This window comes from Mustela nivalis, assembly GCF_964662115.1.
Source record: "Mustela nivalis genome assembly, chromosome: 11".
Taxonomy (NCBI): Eukaryota; Metazoa; Chordata; class Mammalia; order Carnivora; family Mustelidae; genus Mustela; species Mustela nivalis.
Genome location: NC_139030.1, coordinates 32,688,622 through 32,713,251, shown reverse-complemented (window position 1 = coordinate 32,713,251; position 24,630 = coordinate 32,688,622). Strand labels below are relative to the sequence as shown.

At 32.0% G+C, this 24,630-nt stretch overlaps 1 long non-coding RNA gene across 1 annotated transcript in view; it reads right to left on the bottom strand.

Moving 5' to 3' along the window:
• The window catches only part of LOC309844300, a 317,506-nt gene that overhangs the window by 292,067 nt on the left and 809 nt on the right, over nt 1–24,630 (bottom strand). The window lies entirely within an intron of this gene.

The following is a 24,630-nucleotide window of genomic DNA, read 5'->3' as shown; positions in this document are numbered from 1 at the left end:
ACAAGGAATAGGTAAGGCAAGAGGCACTGTACAGAAGGCAGTACATGTGTAAAGGCAAGGAGACATGAAAAAGCCAACATAACGTTGAAGAGGAAGCAGTTAGGTAAGCTGCCACAAGACAAAGGGAAAAGTAACAGAAGATGAGGCTGGAGGTGTAAGATGGAGTAAAAGACTTCTGTGCCAGACTGAAAATACAGTCTTATATAAACTGAGATGAAGGTCTTTAATCAAGATAGTGGCATAACTAGATTTATGTTTAGAAACAACTTCAGCAAAAGATAGAATATGGAGTAGAGGAGGAAAGGCCAGAGGCAGATTCATTAGCTAAAGAGGCTACTTACTATCATTGTCTAGCCAAGGAATGAGCTAATGTAACAGAAATAAGCATAACATGAAGACAGAACTGAATAGACTTAGGGGTTATGAAGGAGAAAAGTTCTACAGAATTTGGTAACTATGGGGACTATGGAGGTAAAACAAAGGGTAGCAGAAAATTGTGACATTTCTAACTTGGGAATGGGTGGGGGGAACAGAATGACACCATCCAAGAGAGTAAACATAAGCAGAGGAGATGTTTGTGAGAGATGTTAATGAGCTTAATTACATAAATGCTAATTTTGAAGGATTTGGGGGACATAATGTTAACCACTTAGTCTAGGACCTAATCATATGTTCTTGAATTAATTTGATGTGTTTATGTAGACTTCTCAACCAATGCTAAAATACTAGAAGACCTTGTATTTTATTTCCTTTGCAACATCACTGCATATAGGAAGGCTTCATTAAAACAACAATAACAACAAATCCCTAGTGAACTGATTTGATTTGTATGGACCAAGATTCTGTACATAAATAAAGACATAATTTTATTATCCATTATAGAATTAAGAAGCTAAAGTCATCAAAATTTCTAGACGGGTACATAAAAAGAACCCTAGTGTACTTTTGTAGCATGAAGGCAAAGAAAGAAAAATGACATTTCTTTACATTTACTAGTAGCTAGAGGATATTTTCCCTTCTAACTCCTGGTTTATCTTCTTTTCATCATAGAATAATTAGTAGCCAGTCTACTTGAGAAAATGTCGCGATCCAAGTTCAGTCTTTTTTTTTTTTTGTCAGTCACAAGGACTATGGTGTCAGATATTGGCTTTGCCAGATCATGTATAACCTAGAGCAAGTTAAAAAGTAGACCCTTATTTTAAAACTGTAGAAGAGGATAACAAGCTCTATCTCATAATTAAGGATTAAATGCTATATATAAAAGTGTCTGTAACTATTCCTGGTGTATAATAAGCAGGCAAGTTAATATTTTGCCTTAATGTGTTCTTTATACATACGTGGAGAGAAGACTCTACATTTTCCAAATACTGTTTTTGGGGGCACCTGGGTGGCTCAGTGTATTAAGCCTCTAACTTCAGCTCAGGTCATGGTCTCAGGGTACTGAGACAGAACACTGCATGAGACTCTCTGCTCAGCAGGGAGGCTGCTTCCGCCCCCCCCACTCTGCCTGCCTCTCTGTCTACTTGTGATCTCTGTCTGTCAAATAAATAAATAAAATCTTTAACAAAATATTGTTTTTAATGTAAGACTCTGGATATTCTATTTTAAAGTCATCTTCAAAGTTAGTAGAGCATACTTGTTAAGAAGTCAAATACTGATATTAAATGTGGTTTAAAGTTTATTTTCATGCAATCTTCATGGAGTTAGTTCACTTAAGTATGCTTTCTCATCTATAAAATGGCACTAAAAATTATACTTTCTTTCAAGGTAACTGTGAATTAAATGACATAATGTACATAAAGTATGTAGTATTATGTACCAGTTAGTGCACTAATCCAAACATCAGCCATTATAACTATCGTAATCCATTTTGTCAAATATAAAAACATGTAATTCTTATTGCATTATTTTGCAATAAGAACATAACATATAACATACGTGTGTACATGGATGTGTGTATACCCTCATGCATGTGAGGAGGAAATCAAAAGGAACCAAGAAATTAAATTCAATACACCAAAAAAAATCATAAAAAGTTGTACATTGTAGGAAAAAAAAATGAATTTTTATCAGAAATAAGATGCAGTGATAAAATTATCAACTAAATTTTATTATTTGTAGTATAACTATATAACTTCCATTTTATTTTATTTATTTTTTTTTTTTTAAAGATTTTTATTTTTATTTATTTGACAGAGAGAAATCACAAGTAGTCGGAGAGGCAGGCAGAGAGAGAGAGAGAAGCAGGCTCCCCGCTGAGCAGAGAGCCCGATGCGGGACTCGATCCCAGGACCCTGAGATCATGACCTGAGCCGAAGGCAGCGGCTTAACCCACTGAGCCACCCAGGCGCCCCTATAACTTCCATTTTAATGTAAATTTGGATGATCACAGGAGACATGAAAAAAATTTTATAGAGTATTTTCATGTATTTTCCAGAAAGAATGACCTTAGGAATAACAGATTTTACATTGATAATATTTACCCAACTAAGTTTAATCTTGTTTTAAGAAATACACAAATGAGAATGTACAGGTTTTTTTTTATTTTACCAATAAATAATATAACAGTATCACAAGAATTTTCCCCACACAGAAATAGCATTTCTGACTTATCACTGATCACCTTATTATTTTTTCTCATAGCAATAAAGATCTTCCATTGAGCAATTTATATTATTTTACCTGGTCTCTCTTGACATCAAACCTGTTTGATGAGAAAGCTGACTAAAATACACATTATAATCCTTAATTAGGGAATTTTTTCTTCTGTGTTTAAATAAAAAAAAATCCCAAGATACTGGACTCATAAATAACCTGTCTCTCAGTGCCACAGTGCAAAAGTGTTTATGCCTTAATACTATATAGTTCAGCAACATAGGCATACTAGCTCATTAATCCAGATTTAATCATTTGAAATGAGATAACGGCATGTCCCTATTAGTCTAAAGTTCAACCCTAAATTTATCTATGAAGGAAACCAGCAAAAATAAATTAAGACCATAATAAGATTTAGAAGGAAATGTTTGTCCAATTTTACATACTATTTTCAAGCAGTCTTAGAACTGTTTTAGCAGCATTAATTTACGTACCAACTACTTAATATGTGCATTACAAATAAGACTGATTCATTCAGATATAGATAAGATTCTTCTTGGAACCAGTTATATCACTATATAAATCTGAAGTAAAGCTGCATATATTTTTAAATTGCAAAAGTCACTGGATCCAACCTCAATTATTCTGATTTAGCAGTACTTTCAAGTAGCTATCACTGCAAATCCTAGTCTGATGTCTACTAAACACTTGAGTAACCACAGATATATTTTAAGAGCAAATATGCTGTATTTTACTAAGCCTAAAGTCTTAAAGTCTGAATAAGAAATTTATATTAATTTGTATATTATGTATACCTACAGGTCCAGAGGCTAAAATGTTTTACTCATAACTTATTTCATTAAAATGATCAAGCCAGCACAAATAACTATATTTCTTTACAATCCTGGTACTCATTAATGGCACCAATTTGATATTTTTGTAGGTAAGTCAAGAATTTAGTAGATAACATAAGTATCCTGAAAACCTTGTTCCTAGGGCAAGGGCAGAACTCACATAATACATAAAGCGCGAGAGCAGTGATTCTTAAGCTTAGCAGTGAACAAAGAAAACATGTGGGAATTCCTCTTAAAATGCAGATTACAGAAGCCAAGTCATTGGAAATGCCAATACAGTAGGTTTGGGGTATACTCTGCAGTTTAAATTGGCAACTCACGTGCTTCTGAAGCAGGTGGTCTAGGAGTTAATAACTAGTCTTCAGCAGATTCATAAACTTCCTGATACATAGAGGTCATACAGAGTACTAGAGGGGAAGGAAAGAAAAACTGAATGGAAGAAATCAGAGACAAAGACGAATAATGAGACTCTTGGACCCAGAGAAACAAACTGAAACAAACTGGTTTCAGAAGGGAGGGGGGTGGGAGGAGGAGGTAACTGGGTGATGGGTATTAAGGAGGGCACCTGTGGTGATGAGCACTGGGTGTTATACGCGACTAATGAATCATTGAACATTACGTCAAAAACTAATGATGTACTATATCTTTGCTAATTGAATTTAAATTAAAAAAAAAAAAAGGCTCATTCAGAGTTTTTCATTGACACCCTCCTTTCAGAGTCCAATACTTTAATCAGATTTTCAAAGGGAGCCAACACCCACAAGAAGGCAAAAGCCACCTTGCCTGCAGAAGCCCTGAAGCCCCAGTAAAATAATCCCTGACCAGCAACGGGATTCCCACACCTTGCTAAGGTTTCTATTAGTACTACTAGTCTACCTCCTTTTCCTTTTTTATCTTTAGAGACAGTGACCACCATGCAATTTTTATAAAAATTACTAAATGCTAGTACAGAAACTTTATTGAACATCACTGTTTTCTTTCCAAGAGATTTTCTTTCTCATTTGCAGGGTTTCAATTTCTTGTGTGTGTGTCTCCTTCCTCATCTTCCCAGATTTGTTGAATTTCATTTTACTATTTATTTAATGTAGAATTTAAAGAAAATGTATAGCTTTAAAAAAAAAATAATGTAGGGGCGCCTGGGTGGCTCAGCGGGTTAAGCCTCTTGCCTTCTGCTCAGGTCATGAACTCAGGGTCCTGGGATTGAGTCCCGAATCCAGCTCTCTGCTCAGCAGGGAGCCTGCTTCTTTTTCTTTCTCTCTGCCTGCCTACCTACTTGTGATCTCTGTCAAGTAATTAAATAAAATCTTTAAAAAAACAAAGTAATGCACCTTGATAATGTAAAATTTTAAAGATTGTCTTTGTTTTTGAGAGGCCAAATAACTTCAGGTATCCAATGGCATTATTAAAAAAAGGCTGGGGGTTCTTTGGCTTTTTACTTGAAGTTTCCTATAGCTTACTCATAGCTGGGAGACATGTTTTATCTCTAAGTCATAACCCCCTTTTCTTCCTCATAGAGGCGTATGCTTCTCATCAGTCACATAAAGGAAGACTTAACTTTAAAGTGTTATTCAGGCACTAAAAATAAATGGTAGGAAAAATTGCCAAGAAGGGGTATAAGAGACGTACAATCACTGAACTCTTAGTGTAGCAGTTCATCAGGATGTTTAGTTATTCTAAATGACTATTATGTAGAAAAAAGGAAGAAAATGTTTCTCTGAGTTATGGTAACATCCACCTAATAGCTCATTATGATGTTTACTTTTTTTAATCCACATAGATTCTATAAAAGAAATCCTGCATTTTTAAGAATACTATATGCTAATTACTTATCTGCAACTTAACTGTTCACTTGAAGTTGAGAAGGCTAACAGTACTTTTGTACAAACCTTTTATGTATCTGTTCACAATGAAAGAAAAGCAGCAAACCAGGAAGTGAGCCATCTCCTTTAGTGGCCAGAGCTTTTCTATCCTTTCCCTCTCAGAGTAAAATACAGGAAAGGATAAAGACATATTTAAGTTGTTAAAAGACTACATTATCTTGTGAGAAGAGGGCAATGCTATGCTTCCTTCACCTCTCTTTAAGGAGAAAATTCCGTTCCCCTAAGGAATTTCAATTAAAAGCCAACAGGTATTAAAAGTTTTTTGTTTATGCTTTTAAAGAGTGGGAACACAGAAGGCAGGCGGTGGAGCCAAGAAAGAATTTTCTTTTGCCTCTGTAATCAATTCCTGCATCAAAACATGTGTGACCTTACTTGATTTGTAATAACGGTGGCAGTGTGTATCATATGTGTGCATGTGGGTCCTGGGACGAGGGGGACACTGTTAAATACTATTAATATCCAGTCCTCATCTTTCTCCCTAAGAAAGACCATTCATTATAGCGGGGGGTCAGATGAGGGGGTAGCTCTTTTGGAGGTCTATTTCAAGGTACTTCATGACCTAAATGACTATATATCTGGCTATCTTTATTACTTTCCTGAACTTCTAAACTCACTTCAATTTCACCTACCCAGTCAGAAGGCCTCTCTCCTAATTCTTCCCTGGCTGAGTCATGATGAGTGCTCTCAGCTATCCTGCCATAGTCTAAACTACTAGAGCCGAGGATCCAGAAGCCACCCTCACAGAATTCCTCATTACATTCTAACGTCAGTCCAAAACAAGTTAAGAGTGAAGCTTCTGTGGTGCCATCAGCCCTCGAGCAACCTATGAACCTAGTGTTAAAAGCTCTCTCAAGGAAAGGCATGAGAATGTTAACCCAGCAGACTTTAGCCTTATAACAGTAATTCTCAATGCTTGCTGAACTTTAGCATCATTTGAGAAACTTTTAAGAAGAACAATACTAGGATCCTCAATTCTCAGAAATTCTGATTTAAATGTTAGGGGTTGGTCTTTAACAATTTTAATGTGCATCAATTAGAAACACTGTCTTAGATGTAGGAGAAAGAAGTGTGTGCAAATACAAAAAGTATTGCTTTCGTAGGTCAAACTGTTAAGAATGGGATAAGAAATTAATCAATAATGGATTATATATATGATAAAGATTAAAATGTGTTATATAAACTGATAATGGTGTTTGGACAAACAAAAAACCAGCTGTATTAAAAAAACACTATTAGTGTCATTTAAAGCAATTATTTATTATATTTGCCTAATTATGAATTTCAACAATGATTTGAAACCATTAAATTTACAAATTAACCATGTTAGTTTTAATTACTTAGATTACAGAAATACAGAAACAGAATCATAGGACTGGATACTTAACTGTGCATACACCAGCTGCTCACATTTAATGGACATGAACTTATCATTTTAAAAAATTAAAGATGATATTACTTATCAGTAGGGTGCTCTGATTAAATACTAAACTTGTCAATAGCTGAATATTATCGACCATTGGATTCTTTTTTATTAAATGAGAATAGCACATACCCAAACTATCAAATATTTTGAAACATCACTAATAGTCCAGTGCTCTTCTGCTCATTTGATATTCACATGTCATTTTTACATATAAAACTCCTTTTTCCATGTATTATTTTCATATAGAATAAACAAATTTCAAAGACAACAAAACTAAAGAATATACTGTAGTAACTCAATAAAATGAATATATTCAAAAGTGAGATGCAAATGGAGTTTCTGTATGCAGAATATTTTTTCATTATTTTATTATAAAAATTTCAGAAATGTTTAACCCTCGTTACTGATTACTATCCAAGCAGCAGTGGCTTCTGACATTTCAGCACTGAGTTTTCTTGTATCTCTTTTAGTCCATATTAGGAAGTAATTTTAAAAACACTGAAGTACATCAGAAGAGCTTTCTATTTAAAGGAATTCATCAGTGAAATCTTTTCATCATTTATAGCTTTATAGGTTTGATTTTTCATGTAACAAATTTACTAAAATTTGGCAAAATAAAGTGACTACAGTATGTATTCCTAAAAGGCAAAAGCACAAATATATACCCCCCAAAATATAAAACATAGAGGAAACATTATAAAATAAATATAAATAACATATAAATATGATGTAGATACTTTAAAAAAGTTTTCTTATAAATCAAAATATGTTCACATCATGATATCTGGACGAAAGGCAGCATTATTATTTCTGAGATGACACATCTAAGGTTGTAAAGGAGAATATGTGTTTTTAAGTCCCAGCTATTTTGTCTGTAGTCTGTTATACCATCTTTATCCTTTACCATATGCATTGTAGGTGGGATGCTTCCTGTTGTTACTATGTCTAGCTTTGCAGACTCAACTTTCAAACACTTTATTTACTTCTCAAACACGATCCTATAATTGTCTTTATTTTCCCCAAGTCAAAGTAAGTTACTAGGATGTGTACTTAGTTTTATCCTTAAGAAAAATCCTTAAAAAATATCCTTAAGAAAAAATTCAAACTTTTTGTTAACCTAATGGAATTTAAACAATAACACTGAAAAATATAAGAAAATTAAAATGGAAACAAAGATGAAATCATATAACCATTTTTACAAATCCTTGTAATTTATTTGTTAGTTTAATCAAAACTTTATTTGTAATTATACTACCCTTGGTAATTTATTATGAAGTCTTTCTTATCAGACATATCCAGGATTAGTCTATGGGAACAGAATTTCAAACCAGTGTTAGAGCAAAAGCATCCCAGGAAAAATTGTGTCTTTTATCTTATAACATCCTGTTTTCCTTTTTTCCCTAGTAACAAGTTACTATACCTTAGCAAATCCAAGGTAATTAAAGTAAGCAACTTTCTTTACTGAGGAAAAAAACAAAAAACAAAACCCAGACATATCCCTAAAAAGTTACAGTGAACAGAACTTCAGGAACCACAGAACCAACATAAGTGGTTTCCAGGGGTACAGAGTTCCCTTTTAAAAATTTTGTACAAACATAGATATAGCACAACCCTGAAAAACTATTTAGTAAATGTTAAAGAAGAACCAACAGAAATTTAAAGAAATTCAAATAAAGTACAAACAAGCACAAAGAAGTTAATAAGTTTAACAAGTATAATTTCTCATATTACATTAACTATGTTCAAGCACCAAGTGGCTGGTCCAAATTTCTAGGCACCTTGCCTTACTTTCTTCTCTTTCACTTTCCTGTTTTAATCCAAGTGGCAAATATAAATAAACCAGGAGACAGGAGACCTCAGTCCTAGCTATACCACTCGCTATATGATCTTGGATAAACCATTTACCTTTTCTGGCATGGGTCTCTGTTTCTTCATCAATAAAACTAAGAGGTTGAAAATTAAGTGCCTTTATTATTATCATCTAGAAATGTCTTTTTTTTTTTAAGATTTTATTTATTTATTTGACAGAGAGAAATCACAAGTAGACGGAGAGGCAGGCAGAGAGATTGAGAGGGAAGCAGGCTCCCTGCCGAGCAGAGAGCCCAATGCAGGACTCGATCCCAAGACCCCGAGATCATGACCTGAGCCGAAGGCAGCGGCTTAACCCACTGAGCCACCCAGGCACCCTAGAAATGTCTGTCTTAAAACTCAAGTCATATACCCATTCTCTAAGTACCTGAAAGACTTGTTCACTCTTTGTAATACTGATCTCTCTTAAGTGCTATGGTGACTGCCTGTCTTTTTTTTAATTTTTTTTTAAGGATTTTATTTATTTATTTGACAGACAGAGATCACCGGTAGGCAGAGAGGCACGCAGAGAGAGAGGAGGAAGCAGGCTCCCCGTCGAGCAGAGAGCCCGATGAGCAGAAGGCAGAGGCTTTAACCCACTGAGCCACCCAGGCGCCCCTGGTCCCTGCCTGTCTTAAATACTGCTGAATAACTGACATATAGCAAATATTATGTGTCAAACAAGTAAATGAATGAATATTTATGCTTCTCTATACTACTGTGAAAATCCCAAGATCGTTTTTGAGTCCTCGGTCTCTCTTTACCTAACTACATATACAGTAAGTATGAGCACAACAATGTACGCTTTCTCTCAGAAAAATTCCTGCTTTTAAAAATATTACTGCTCCCTTGAGTCAGGATTTGATGTCCTCAAGTAGCTGATATTAGCCATAATACCTAAAATGTCCACAAAAATCTCATTTAAAGAGAAAAATTATTTTCACAAGCCAGAACGTAAAAAAAGACTTTAAATATGACTTGATACTTTTTAGCAGAAACTTAAAAGTGGTTTAATCACATCAGGATTTACAAATAATTTGAGTTTTCAGACTAGGTTATCAGGATCCCTGAGTCTATGCCCCCAATCAGCAGAATGAACATATCAAAATACCAGAGAGAGAGGGAGAATGAGAGAGAAACATTTTGTAAAACTTGTTTACAAAGTTTGAACCTTATTTCATGTGGAAGATAGCAAGGCGATTGTGCCTTTGAGTTAATATCTTGTCATTTTAGACACATATGGAATTATCTTTGTTTAATTTTAAATAATGTAAGTGGCATTTATGTAAAAATTTCCATAAATGTTAGCAAATTATTAGACTGGAATACTAAATTTTAAGTTTTGCTATTTAAAAAAAAATCCTAATAAATTATTTTACATGATAACCCTACCAAGTAACTATGAACAATAATTACAAATTTGAATTTAGATACTCCTCTATTACTTGTCTAACAAATCATTTACAATTCTCTCTCAAAGAGATAGTTCTGAGTCTTTTGGTCATCATCAGTTACTATTTTTTGGCTCCCAACCAAACCATATCACTTTCTTAAACTGATGAATCATAGACACTATATAATATTTTAAACAAGAAAAAACAACTTTTTAATGTTCCTCTAATGTATCTTTATAGAAATATGCTGTTCTTATAACTCCAGGGTTTTTCAAAAGTTGTCTGTAAAATAATAATCTATTCTCTGAAACTTGGAATTGTTTTTCATAGAAAATATTAACAACGATGGTTAAGTTTCTAAGATGGCTTGGCAAAGCACATTGAACCTATAATATAAAGTACAAAAACACTGATAATATGATAAATATGGAAGGAGTTTTTGAACTAGTTCATGATGGGGTGAGAAACCTCTGACAACTTAAAAAAATACTCGATCCTTAATATCCAAAGAGATAGCTTTAATTAACTTAATTCTATTTAAAACAATTTTTCTTTCTTTTTTAAAAAGATTTTATTTATTTATTTATTTGACACAGAGAGAGACAGCAAGAGCAGGAACACAAGCAGGAGGAGTGGGAGAGGGAGAAGCAGGCTTCCTGCCGAGCAGGGAGCATAATGTGGGGCTCGAACCCAGGACCCTGGGATCATGAACTGAGCTGAAGGCAGACACTTAATGACTGAGCCACCCAGGTGCCCCTAAAACAATTTTTTCTATATAAGTTTTCAGTGAATAAAACTTAAGAGGACAAATCCAAAGGAAACACAAGCCAATAGAATTTTTGAAGAACACAATAATATAAATTTAACATTTATTTTATAGATTTGTTGTTTAAATACTTAATAAGAAGTAGACATAGCTTGACTCAACATACTGGCACATGAAATATTCTGAATTCTAACTTAGCCTTTCTACTGACTTTTCTACGGCCACGCTTTAAAGGTCTAAACTTTCCGTATGTCTGTTTCTTTATGGAAAACAACGGGGATGTTTTCCCCACTATCATTTAATAATAAAATAAAAAATTTTAAATTAATATAAAGAATCTGGAAAATAGAAAATAAAAGTTTGATGTAATTTTCAAGGAACTGTAAATTAAACTGAATTTGTTTTATTTTGCCAAATGAGAAACTACCCAAGTTAGACACTCACCACGACATTTAAGTCACCAATTTTTCAATAGTACAACTAATATACAGACAATACATATAATCGCTAGAACAGCTAATACTTTTAAAAGTATGTGCCAGGCATTTTTTAAAGGGGCATATAGACATGTATATGCACACACACATATGTATCACATACATATGCATATATATATATATCTCTTATCAAATAACCCTGAGGTGGGCACAATTATTACACCTATTTTACTAATGAGGAAATTGAGAAAGATAGGAATGGTAGAAAAAGGATTTGAATCCAAACAGCCAGGCTCTACTGCCCAGGCTCTTAACTTTTTTTTAATACTGCCTATTTAATATTGGGGAAACTAGACAAAAAAATGTAACCTATTTACATTTTTATTACACTTAATAAGGAATTACCAAACGCACTGCTGTAAGCTAGAAGTAGAATATTTAAATTAACAAAGTGTGACAATTTATTTAGATTTCTCTAATATCAGAGTTCAACAATATTTACAGGTGTCCATTTTATTAGCTAAACGCAGGAAAGCAAAAAGGTAAGAGGTCCATGTATAAAATTTCAAAGAAAATTTTAAAATATTTTTAGGAGTAATGGGGTAATTTTATTTTTTAAAAAAGAGGAAAATTTTAAATCTACTTCATAATTTCACAAAGACTCTGAAACATGGTTATTACTAATAATAGAAGCAGGAAAGAAAAGGAAAGGAAATTAAATTTTAGTGAATGTCCACAACATGGTAGGACTTCATATACACTCCTTAATAGTCAAAATGCTGTGAGAAATGAGTCACTATACAAATTTTACAGATAATCTCAAATTCAGAACATTATCAGCTCACCAAAGGTTGCATACTATACTATACCCTCAGTATATGGAGCCAGTGTTCAAACTCAGGACTGTCTCTGAAGCACTAAAAGTTGTTCCCTACTAATAGAAAAAGTATGGTTATCATTGATCATCTGTGAAAACTGTAGTTGTACTACAGCTTTGTAGTATATATCAAATTCTGGAATTGTGATACCTCCAGCTTTGTTTATCTTTCTCAAGATTGCTTGGCTATTTGGGCGGGTTTGTTTTGTTTTATTTATGAAACCATACAGATTTCAGTAATATTGGATCTAGTTCTGTGAAAAATGTTGGTATTTTGATGGGTATTGAAGTGAATCTGTAGATTGTTTTGGGTAATATGAACACTTTAACAATATTAATCTTCCCATCCATAAGCATGGGTTATCTTTCCATTTGTTTGTGTCATCTTCAGTTTCTTTCATCAGTATTTTATAGTATTCTGAGTACGGGTGTTTCACCTACTTGTTTATGTGTATCCCTAGGTATTTTACTCTTTCTGGTGCAGTTATAAATGGAACTGTTTATTTATTTATTTATTTATTTTTAAATTTCTCTTTCTGCTACTTCATTGTTAGCATATAGAAATCCAACCAATTTCTAATATGGAATGAATAAATCATAAGAATAACAGGTAAAGTATAGGGAATACAGTCAATGGTATTATAATAGCATTGCTTGGTGACAGGTGGTAGCTAACTTGCAGTGAGCATAACATACAGAGTTGCCGAAGCTATACATTACATATGTGAAACTAACATAATGTGTCAACTACACTCAGATAAAAAATTAAATAGGTCATTCCAAAGATAAAAAAAAAATAGAGAATTATACTATTAAATTCAGTATTTAATTTTAAACATAAATTTCATAATCTTTCTTTTCCAAAGCTTATAACAGGTTAAAATGGTATTTGTCTTATTTTTACATTCTTAACAGAATTTTTTGTATTGGTGCTTATACGCAGTGATATTATATTAAGAATATACTTATAAATTTTTTTTTTAGTTGTTAAGAGGATTAAAGAAGATAATGTATGTAAAAATGCTTAGCAAAGTGACTGGCAAAAAGGAAGCTCAATACATGTTAGTGATTACCTCTGCAGTAAAAAATCCTATCAAACATTCTTTAATCATAATCGTTACAGTCTAAACTTTATTTGAAAAGGGAACTTTGGTGGGGTATGTTTCATACCTATTAGCTTATCATAGAACTAGGGATCTCTGGAATACACTTTGATAGAAAGACAAATAGGAAGGTGTAAAACAAGGAACACATCAATCCCTAAACAATTTCCAAGCGATTCTTCATTTCTATTTAAAAGGTACCCTGACCACTTAGACTTATTAAATAAATTTAGTAAGCCATCTTTTCAACACTAATACGTTTCCCAAACACTTATGTCCTATGAAGGAAATCACAAGTGGTCTGCTAGACACTGTATGAAGAATAAACCAATACTAGTGATATCATCTCATTAAGAATGTCTATAAATTAGTAAAGAAGCAAGTGAACAGAGAAGCACTAAACTCAATTCTGTAGTTTTTAATTTTAGATGTTAACCTGCTTTAGAAGCATGGTCTGTCATCTCTGAGAATGCCAGAAAGTTAAATTCAAGATCACCAGATGGATCATGCACTGGCAGAATTCACTGATCAAAAGTAATGTGATGCACCTCGTCTAGTCAATGAATGCTTGTATTTCTTTTACGTCATCCTTACAATTTAACACATTGCTGTGACATTGTGGTCTTAGTAAGAGTCAAGTGACTTAATCCACTTTTTATAATGCTCTAGTATTTGGGTATTTTTTGAACTTTTCATTATTAATTAGATTATTTATTACTTGACACAAACTAGTGTTCAAAGAGTCCTAAAATTTAAAGACCAACATGAATATATTTTATCAGCAATATAAGTTAGATGGAAAATAACCATTAAAAATTAAATTTCTTCAACTTCATCTTTAAAACTACTATTCCAATTGAGATACATCATATTTTCAAAGCTACACTGTATTTTCAAAAGCTAATATTGAGGTCCAAAGTAGTTAATGTAACTTAATAATTTATAATTAATTCTGACTATATAAATTAATCTAAAAATAACCAAAATAAAGTTAGCACTGTATTGTGATTAGTTTGTAATTCTGCTTTTCTTCAAGCAATTTAAAATTTTTTTTGTATTCTAGTAACATCAACACAAATGTGCCCTAGATTCAGAACCTGTCAATATTGTCTTCTACTCTGTCTTAGTTTGTTCCAGATATCATAACATGATATATCAAGGTGCCAGTTAAAGGTCTTTCCAAGTTGTCCCACTGTATGTATCCCTTAAGGTCATTTGCTAAGATATCCTACACCAGCCTAGCACACTTACAGGCTTTTTTCTTTTTCTTCATTATTTACAACTTAGTCAATCACACCCAGGATATTCTCTTGAATACATACACTCATTTTAATTCCCTTTCTTGCTTTTCTTTTCTAATCTTTACCTACTTATGTTTAACGCACAATGTTATGGTCACTACTTTCATTGTTTTCTGTGTTAAAGGGATTTTAAACGACAGACCACTATAACCCCGATTCCATGGGAAAAAGCACTGTGAGTTTTAAAGTGAAATAAAAATGAACTCTTATAACACAATCCTTTTATAAGTAGTAGTAAGCTTTTGCACTGAGCATAAAGAATATTAGTCTAAGTATAAAAATTAATTCTAAGGATAAAGGAAGCATTGGCCTACAACATCTTCGAGTTTGATTCCTACATAAATCTAACATCACTTTTTACCATGTATTTCCTAGTTCTTACAAGTTCTGTCATTCTGACCATCATTTAATGTTTGGTACTATGTTCTCCCCCCACCCCTTAGTACCATTGTACATATTATTCCTTCCTAGAAAACTTTTCCCCCTCTTGATTAAGTTAACTAATTCATCGAGATTTCAGCTAACTAAACACTTCCTCCAAAACAAAAACAAAAATAAAAACAAAAACAAAAACAAACTTCTCTTGATCCCACTGATTGGTTATTCTCCTAAAAGCCTTCATATTAAACACTAATTGGAATAGTTCCAACTTTGCACTTATTTATATGATTATTTGATTAATATCCATTATCTCTAGGATAAGTCCAGAAGAGCAAGATCCACATTTATTTTTGGTTCACTATTCAGTGAGCACATAATAGGTTTCAACACACATTTGTTGAAAGAAAAGACATTGGCAAGCCACTGGTAAAAGAAAAAAGAGAGAGAGATAAGAATACTGAGTCAATGACCCCTACAGAAGAGACAAATTACTGATTTTTCAAGAGAAAACAATACAGAGCCATATTTGATACAACTCTTTAAAACATACATTTTTCAGGGGAAAAAAGTTCATTTTGTGATGGCAGGAATAGGTGGAATGGTAATTGACACGATGGGGCCAGCTAGAAAGAAATTATGCCAGATGCAAATAAAGCTTGTTAAGTAAATGGAGAAAACGTAAGCTATAACTTTGCTATTTTTAGAATTTATATATAAGATTCACAGTTTTAATTATATACTATTTACTATTGATCCTAGGGACCAATTTGGGTATTAATTTTAATTATAAAAGGAAAAAGAAACTCAGCTAGTATCCTTGGATAAAATTTTCCTGTTTTGACTCCATGGTGTTTCATTTCTAACTCATTCAAAATATACTTGCTTTAGCCTCTTGACAAATTTTCTAGTTATAATTGTGAAGAAGTATTCCCTTCATTTTTTATGCAAGTTATTTTTTCCCTATTTCTTTTTTGATTTCCATTCTTGAAAATAAAATGTTAAAAACATAAATGCAAGGTATATTATTTCTAACCCCTTTCTTAATTTACCAGGTTATTTTGAATTTTAATTGTAGCTTTCAAACTACTAAAAATAAGCTCCCCCATCCTCTCATTGCATTTAAAGCTTTGTCTTAACTTGAATTACTCTCTTCAGAGCCAACCTACGATTTCTCTACCTAAATTCTGATTAACTCATGTCCTCCCAAGAAGCCCACTGTGATTAACTCTACAGAATTCTAATTGCTTCTTTACTCTGCATATTTTCATACTCAGTTTGATGTTATTTTACAAAAGCTCCTGAAGTGTTTTTCAAGTACATGTTTCAGACACTTTAAAAAAAGACTTAATCTTAAAAACTTGCTTTATCTGTCTTCTGTTCAAACCACTACCTGAATACAGAAAAATTATAAAAATGTTAAGTGACTATGTCATTTGTATTTTGAATGAGCATATAATTTGGAGCTCTGACTAAAATAATAAAACTCTATCTTGGGTCCAACATGTATCTTATCTCAAGACTAAAACTGACCTATTGTCACCACTTTATGACTGACATTCTTCACCACCAGTTCCCTCGTCAATATTTTCCCAGGTAAGTGAGAAATGCATTTTGCAATAAGAACCAAAGTAATTCAAAGTCAGAATAGATTATATCCATTGTTCCTCCCTCAATTGACTATGCTTTTCACCCTGTTAGGTAAGATTAGATCAGTCTAACAGACTTTATTCTGTATCAAGCTATGATGATTGTTAGCCAATACTCAATTCTTTTCAAGGTATTCAAGGAATATATTCATGTGATGATTGGGGGATAGGACTGCAATTTTCCTGTATCATTCCTTTTCTCATTCCTTTAATACATAAGTATATTTTTCCATTATAAAATTACTACATGAATATAAACTTATTGTTAAAAATAAATCAAAGTTATGCTGAAGAGTTCTTAGTCTTCCAGCATCCCACTTACACACTTTCTCTAAAACAAAGGTATAATTTGCTACATATTTTCCAGACTTTTTCTTAATGTATTTACATAAACATAAGGCATATGTCATATAATTTTTTTATTTTATAAATACATGTGCACATGATATAACATATACATATATAAGTATATATTCTTATATAGTACAGGCATATTATTCTGTGTGCATTTTTTTTACAAAAATGGGATCATACTATATATATATTTTTTGTGACATGTTTTCAATTTAGCTTATCTTAGAGATCTTTCCACATTTTTTGGCTTATAAATCCAAACTCTGCATGGTTGTTGTTCTTATCCACAGAGACCACAGGTAATATTTTCTAACTTTCTTATAAAATTTCAAAATAAATGAATCATTTCTTTCAGTGCCCAGGAAACTGAACAATGTAGATTTTTTTCATTGTAATATATTTTAATTAAAAGCATTTTAGCAAGTAATCATTGAATTTAATATGATTTTTCATCTTTTCTTAAATGTTTAAACCTCTTATAAACTTGTATTTTAATAAAAAAATATATATATGTACATAAAGAATACACACATTTAGTAATCTAGGTCCAAAATTGGTAAAAAGTAAAATTTAGTTTTATAAAAAAGAAAGCAATATAGCAAATTTACCTACTCATTAGAAAAATTAAACACATAAATATATAACAAATTTTCTAAATCCATGATATAGATTGCACAAAAACGGTGAAGCTGCTGAAGAAATGTTTTTAAAGAATTCTTAAAAGCTACAAGAAGAAAAAAAAACTTCTAAAGCAGTTTACTAACATTCTTAGAACATAGAAACCACAAACAGCAGGAGCAGCAGGCCAGAAAAGCAACATAAGATTAAATTAAAATCTGTATCATGCAGGTCTAGTCTCCTCCCATACATATAACATTGGAGTATTGTAATTGTTACCTTTGTTTTCTAATAGGCAACATATTGCTATGCTCTTCAAACTGGAAACTTGAGTTGAATCAATTAGGAAACAAACACATCTACTATATAGAATTTACTAATTAAAAAAAAAACTGGGCCATTTAAGTAAGATATGTAATAATATAAGCTGTTAGGTTTTATTATCAAAAGAAATTGCTGAAGGAAATGCTATACTACTTCTGGTAGAAAATAAGCTTCATTTTTAGACTTCTATGAAAGAATTAATGTTAATACCACATAAATGAAAAAAGTACTCATAAGGAATGGCATGATTTAGGAAAGCCTATGGCTACACAAAATCATTGCCATCATTACTGGTAATATTTGTAGCTGGTATAAAGCTTTCTGATATATAGTGAACTGAACACTGCAGCTTTAATTGAAGTTTGAATGTTATAAACAGTTAGATGTCTGGCTCTGGCCTGCATTCTAATACCATCAGCAGAACAGAGATGGGAAGTATAAACAAACCTTTTAACTAGATTACAGTCTCTCAAATGGCCAAGAAATCCTTTAGCACAAACTCCTGTGTTACAAATGTGGGAGAAGGAAAATTATTTTTTGGAATAATGCTAAAAAATAGCCTCTATATTTCCGTCATTATTGGAACATGTATTTGACTTTCTAAATATTGGCTTAGTATTCGGTAATGATAAACTTTACATTTAACTTTCAAAATAAGTAAAAATCCTTTTTATCTTAAATAGCAGCTGTTTTTTATATCAGTATATCTCAAGTAAAGAAGCTGTTTAGAAATCAATACTTTCTTTTGTTGAATGTGGAATACTTGCCTCCCCCAACATTAGTGGCTATATGTATATAGCCAAGAGTATTATTTTTTGATAGTAGTAATATTAAGAATGTATGGATTATGTTAATTAATGGCTAACAGATTGGCAGACATTTCTGGACTCAAGGTATATAGAAAACAATAGCTTTAAATACAAGGATGAATCTTAATATAATTTAGAATTCAGTCAACCTTAAGAAACATTTAAGGTTTATTCAACTTTCAAGATACAGACTACAAATATAAAAAAGGGGAGCACAAGAATGTAAATTTTAACACTAGTACCATACAGAAATTTTTCCTCTAATTGCCTGAATCTTGGTTGGTTGGCAAAGAACTCTGTAAAGCATGGATGTGCAAAAATTTTCACCATTACAACTGATTTATATAAATCAGTGACTGATTTATATAACTCATTTTAGTCCTTTAAAACAATATGTTCTAATAAATTACTCAGTAACACAGAATTTAATTACAAGTTCTCTAAGAAAAGGTTATATAGGTCAACTGAAACAGGACTCAGATTAGAATCAGTCACATAAAACTTTGAATGAAGTATATGCTTTTCACCAGGTATGGTATCATTAGTGATTTTCTTTTCCATCATGTGCAGCTGCATTAGAAGATATTCCTTAATATGTGTTAAGCCTGGTTCTCACTTCGGCTTTCTGAAAATTATACTGAGTCATTCCAACTTCTAAAATCTCACATGATATTACAGAAATACCTCAAACAGAAACAATAATGAGTTAGAATCTTTACCTTTAAACCCTTATCTTTAGATATTGCCTTTGCCTATTAGGAATTACCTTTAGGTTATCTAAGGATGTTATTTGAGACCATAGACTTCTTCTACCCCACCAATTACTGAGATTATTTGTTAAAGCAATAAAATCAATTTGTTATAAAGTTTCCTCTCTGAAATATAACAGACTATATAATATATAATATATATAACATATATTATATATATATAATAGAGAACAGTTCTTTAGCATTTAAAAATATAACCAAATTCTACAAGTCATAATGTATCAGCATATTATTTATAGAATAATATAGTCATCTTATGCATATAGCATGAATGTGTATTTACTTAGGATGCATATGAAAATTACTTGATTAACAACATAGAATTTTTAAAAATTACTCTTTTCTTCTAGAGCAAAGAATGTAAAAGTAAATCTGGTTAGCTAGGTCAAAACACATTTTAATTCAGTAGCTGCTTTAAAGAACAACTATATAATAATTTAGGCATCTAGAGAATCCACCAAGTTGTCCATTCTCATACTAAAAATATTTCTGACTTTACGTAGTACTAAAAAGAGTACATTAAATTTAATTCTGTATGTATAATGTAGTAATTATGAAAATCTTATAAAATACAGGATCCAGAAGATCTGCATATATACACACCCAACCACTAGGCAATATATGTCCCTTCTGTGTAGTGATTTTCCATTTAAACATTTACATTAAAATGCTTGCAGTAAATCCAATATTCGTTGGATTACAAATTGTTAGAACCTTCAAACTTCACCTAACAAAATGCTAAATACAACCCATGCAAGAGAAAGAAAATTCAGTATGTAGAAAGCCTAAATGTAATCTTTGCCATACAGAGAGAAAACTGATTTTAGGTATACAGTTAACCCTTGAACAATGAGAGTGCTGATCTCTGTGCAGTTGAAAATCCTGTATAACTTCTGACTCTTCTAAAACTTCACTACTAAAAGCCTACTGTTGAACAGAAGACTTACCAGTAACAAAATCAATTAAAACATATTTTGTGTCTTACATAACATATTCCATTCTTAAAAAAAGCTAGAGGAAAAAAGTGTTAAGAAAATCAGAAGATAGAAAAAGTATACTTATACTACTGTAAGAATTCTGCATATTAGTGGACCCACAGTTCAAACCTGTGTTGTTCAAGGGTCAAGTGTATTTGATTTCCAGTTGCACACTGGTCTGCATCTATGTTCCTTATAAAGAACTGGGTTTGTTTATTGTTTTTCTCTCCTTGTAAACTTCTAGAAATTTTCCATCACTCTATCAATAAGCTATTTGGGCCATGATTTTACTAGTGGTTACCAGAGTACTTATTGACTGATAAAAGTTATTGTGACTGTGCTTTAAATTTTAAAAAGTGTTATGAATTTACTGTGATGGAGTATTTTGCTGCTATATGTAAAATGCTGTTTTATCAGTAATAGGTCTCCCCATCTATAACATGGCAATAATGTTCAAAGTTCACAGGACCAGTGTACTGATATATTTATCATAGTGTTAGGCACTTATAATAAATGGTAACTATGATTATTACTAGAATAAAAAGTTAAGAATGAACTTGAAAAAGATCAGAATTGACCTTCAGAAGTCTATTTACCTTCACAAGATACTGTACCAGCAAGAGAGTCCTTCCTTTCAAACTGTGAATCAATATTATTCTAAGTACAGTTTAAGGGGGACAAAGAAAATCCAGGAAATTTCCCTCTAATATATTTTTAAATTACATGTGAAAGCCATGATAGGAACCAAGATAGTATCCTTTGGTTTTGAAACATCCATAACCAAGAAACTCCCAAATCATTTTACTGAAGTTGTCTCACATAATCAAGAATAAAAATTGCAACTAACCTGTTTAGAGTTAGAAATGGAAAGCTTCTAATGAGGATCTTGGAGGAATTTATCTAGTGCACACTGAAAATTCCAAAACTCCTAAAAATAGTATATACTGTAATTATTCCATGATAATTAAATTATACTGGTAGCTTAAATTATAGAAATTAACTAAATGATCAAAATGATAATGTACCATGTCTTCCAATGAACCTTGAAAGATAGCCTGTTATATGAAATGTAAAGAGAAAAGTTACTTTTGAGAAAAAAAAAGTTTAAATTTGTTTTTTGGGGGGAATAATTTAATGAGGTACTTCAAAAAACAATGTTGATAACGTTCAAATATAAGTATGTACCAATAAAATACTAGCAATGATAGCCACATAGACTAATTTTATGATCTAAAATTAACGAATTATATACAGAATAGAAATCCCCAGAATACAGTATTAACTGGAAAATTTTTCTTTATATTTTTCTATTTTAATAAAATATAGCAAAATCCTTCTTAAACATGCATTTTTCTACCTAACAGTATCCATTTAATTAATATAAAATTTATTTAGGAAAAAACATCAAAGTAAAGTTATGACCAATAGACTTGTGGAATACAATAAAATATCTCTTCATATTAAACTGTAGGGACCATCCTGTTTCTCAGATGCCTAGCACAGTGCCTGACAGACAGCAGATGCTCAGTGGATGTTTAATGAATACCTAAATACAATATGTTTTGCACATACATTCAAAATCCAGACAAGTTTGCAAAGGTACATAAGTTGGACATAGGCTTTCTGGCTGACTTCATGGGGTCCCAGTGATGACTAGGAGTAAATCTTCATATCCATAGAAAACTGGCAAGTTGATAAGTGTCTGGGTAAGGACCAAAAAAACAAAGTCAGGGAAACATGTCACCTAAGTAACAGTTGCTTTATAGAGCTGGTAAAAGTGGCCTAATCACTCCAATATCCTATTGCACTAGGCATTCAATGAAATGAAATTTAAGTGTATCTTGAACTTTTACCAGTATATTTTTAATTGGAATTTTTTTGAAATCTCTTATTAAAAATAAATGATTTTTGTTAAATTGCATCCTGTACAAGGATTAAAGGAAATATGTTTTTATGTTCTATAAATACTATATTGTTATCAGGATTTATTTTGGTTGACAGAAAAAGTGAGAGCTACAGTAAAAACAAATTTAAAAAATCATGGTAGTGGAAAAATTGTAGGAAAGAAAAAGGAAGAAAGGAAACGAATTCTACATATGGAAGTAAAGAAATTCAAATATGCCTAACTCTATTATCAATTATGACAAATAACCAGTAGGGCCTACTGTGCATCAGACACTGCTGTGAGGGATATAAAATGTTAACAAGACAAGAATCCTTAGTTTTAAGTGGTTCACACAGCAAGACTAACAGGTAAACATTCATAATACATTGTATATCATTCTTATATACATGTCTTTAATCCAAGAGTAAGAAGTAAGACGTATATTTATTAATTAGAAGTGCAGAGAAAAAATAAGCATCAGAGGAAGCTGAAATAATTCTCATAATAGTAACTATCTAGAATGAAAGAAATCAGTACCTCTTAAATCAACAACAAATAAGTGAGTTATAAATAGACAAAATTTTAGCTTAAAGCTATATACCTAAATATTCTTAGAATAATATGCCTCCATATAAAATCCCTAAGTGCTATACACAAAATTGTGAATGAGTCTCATTCACGACCTCATAAGAATGAGGTTGTATAGCACAGTGACTGTTAAGAGACCTCAGTTCTCTGGTCCATGTTCTGCCCACTTAGAGGCCTTAGAACCTAGGCAAGTTCCTCAAGCTCTCTGAAATTCAGCAATATGAAAAATGAAGAGCTGGATAAAGTGATCTCCAAGATATCACTTAGATGAACATTACAATCCTAAAATGTCTTAATATTTAAAATATAAGCCATAATAAAAAGGGTTTTCTAAATATAAATCATTATCCAACTTAGAGGAAGTCTGGAAACCTCAAACCACACAATTACCCCATGAGTGGTGGGATATAGGAACATTTTCAAAAGAAAAGCAGACACAACTTAAGTAAAGGTATTATCGTCAAGACTGTAAATTTTCACTCAGCTGCCGACAGGGCAACTATCTTCCAATTATATACACAATTTGCTTTACTTAAAATTGATTTCTTCACTAAGTTCTACTTTCTCCCTCTTATGTTAAGGTTGCTGAGGAAGTAGGGTGAGGACGAGAAATCCTAGGTGGGCCTGAAATAATAGTATTGATGTTGGGAGAAAAACTTGAACTTGACACAGGTTTCTGCTGAAGTATACCAATTATACCTCAGTGGAAGGTAAGAAACTGTTCAAATTGATGGCAGAAAGGAAGGAAATAAGAACATATTGTTTATTGCTATACAGCTTTTTCCCCGTGTTGAAATGTCTACTTTTGCACACATTAATGAAAATTTTACAGAACAAGTTTTTACAGTTGCAATGCATTTCTGCCACTAAAATAGAAGCATCATTAAGTTTTGGTTTTACCATCAAGAAAATAAAAATTAAAAAGTATTACGTTTTAATAATATTGTGTCAAATATCCATCTAGATTTATTTTTCTTCAATCCTTTCTTTTGATCAAATTGCTATTTTCATATTACTAGTCTGATCATAAAATTGCTGCTTTACAAAAAAATATTTTTTGCTGACATAAATTATGGGATCAGAGATACCAATGCAGTTACAAAAAAGGGTGTGTATGTGTGAGAGAGACAGAGTGTGTGTGCGTGAGAGAGAAAGTGTATATATGTATGTGTGCATCCATCTTCAAGGAAAGGATAAAGAAATGCATGTATGAAACAAAATGCCACTTTCCAACGTAAGCCCTAGTAAAAGGCCTACACTGGAAACATAGTTTCTAGCATTTGTGAAATAAAATACAGCACTGAATTTGAAAGCCATAGTGATTTTTATGAAGCTGTTATTCTATAAACCGAAACCTGGATTTATCTTTCAATTTTTGCCTAACTACAATGAATATAATAAGTATGACTTCATTATTTGACTCATGAAAGTATATTTTAGAAATTTGTCTTCTTTCACATACAGTGATCAATTTGGTTCGGTACCCCAAGAGATGAAAAACTCATCTCAATTTACAACACTAAATAAATAATTCAGTTAAAACTGAAAGTGGTACCAATCCGGCAAACTATTGATGGAGAGGTTTGGCCTTCCATGAAGCCAGAACAACATAAAGTTTTCAATGGGGATTACTTGTTCAGACAAGTTACAAAGATTAGAAAAATACCCAGATTAATTAGGAAAAGCTAATATTCTCGTCTTATGGAAAATAATTATCAAGAACGTATGTAGGGAGAGATAATACCGGAGGTATTTAAACTTTGAGCATTTTAAGCTTTGAACTTTACATACTAATATATG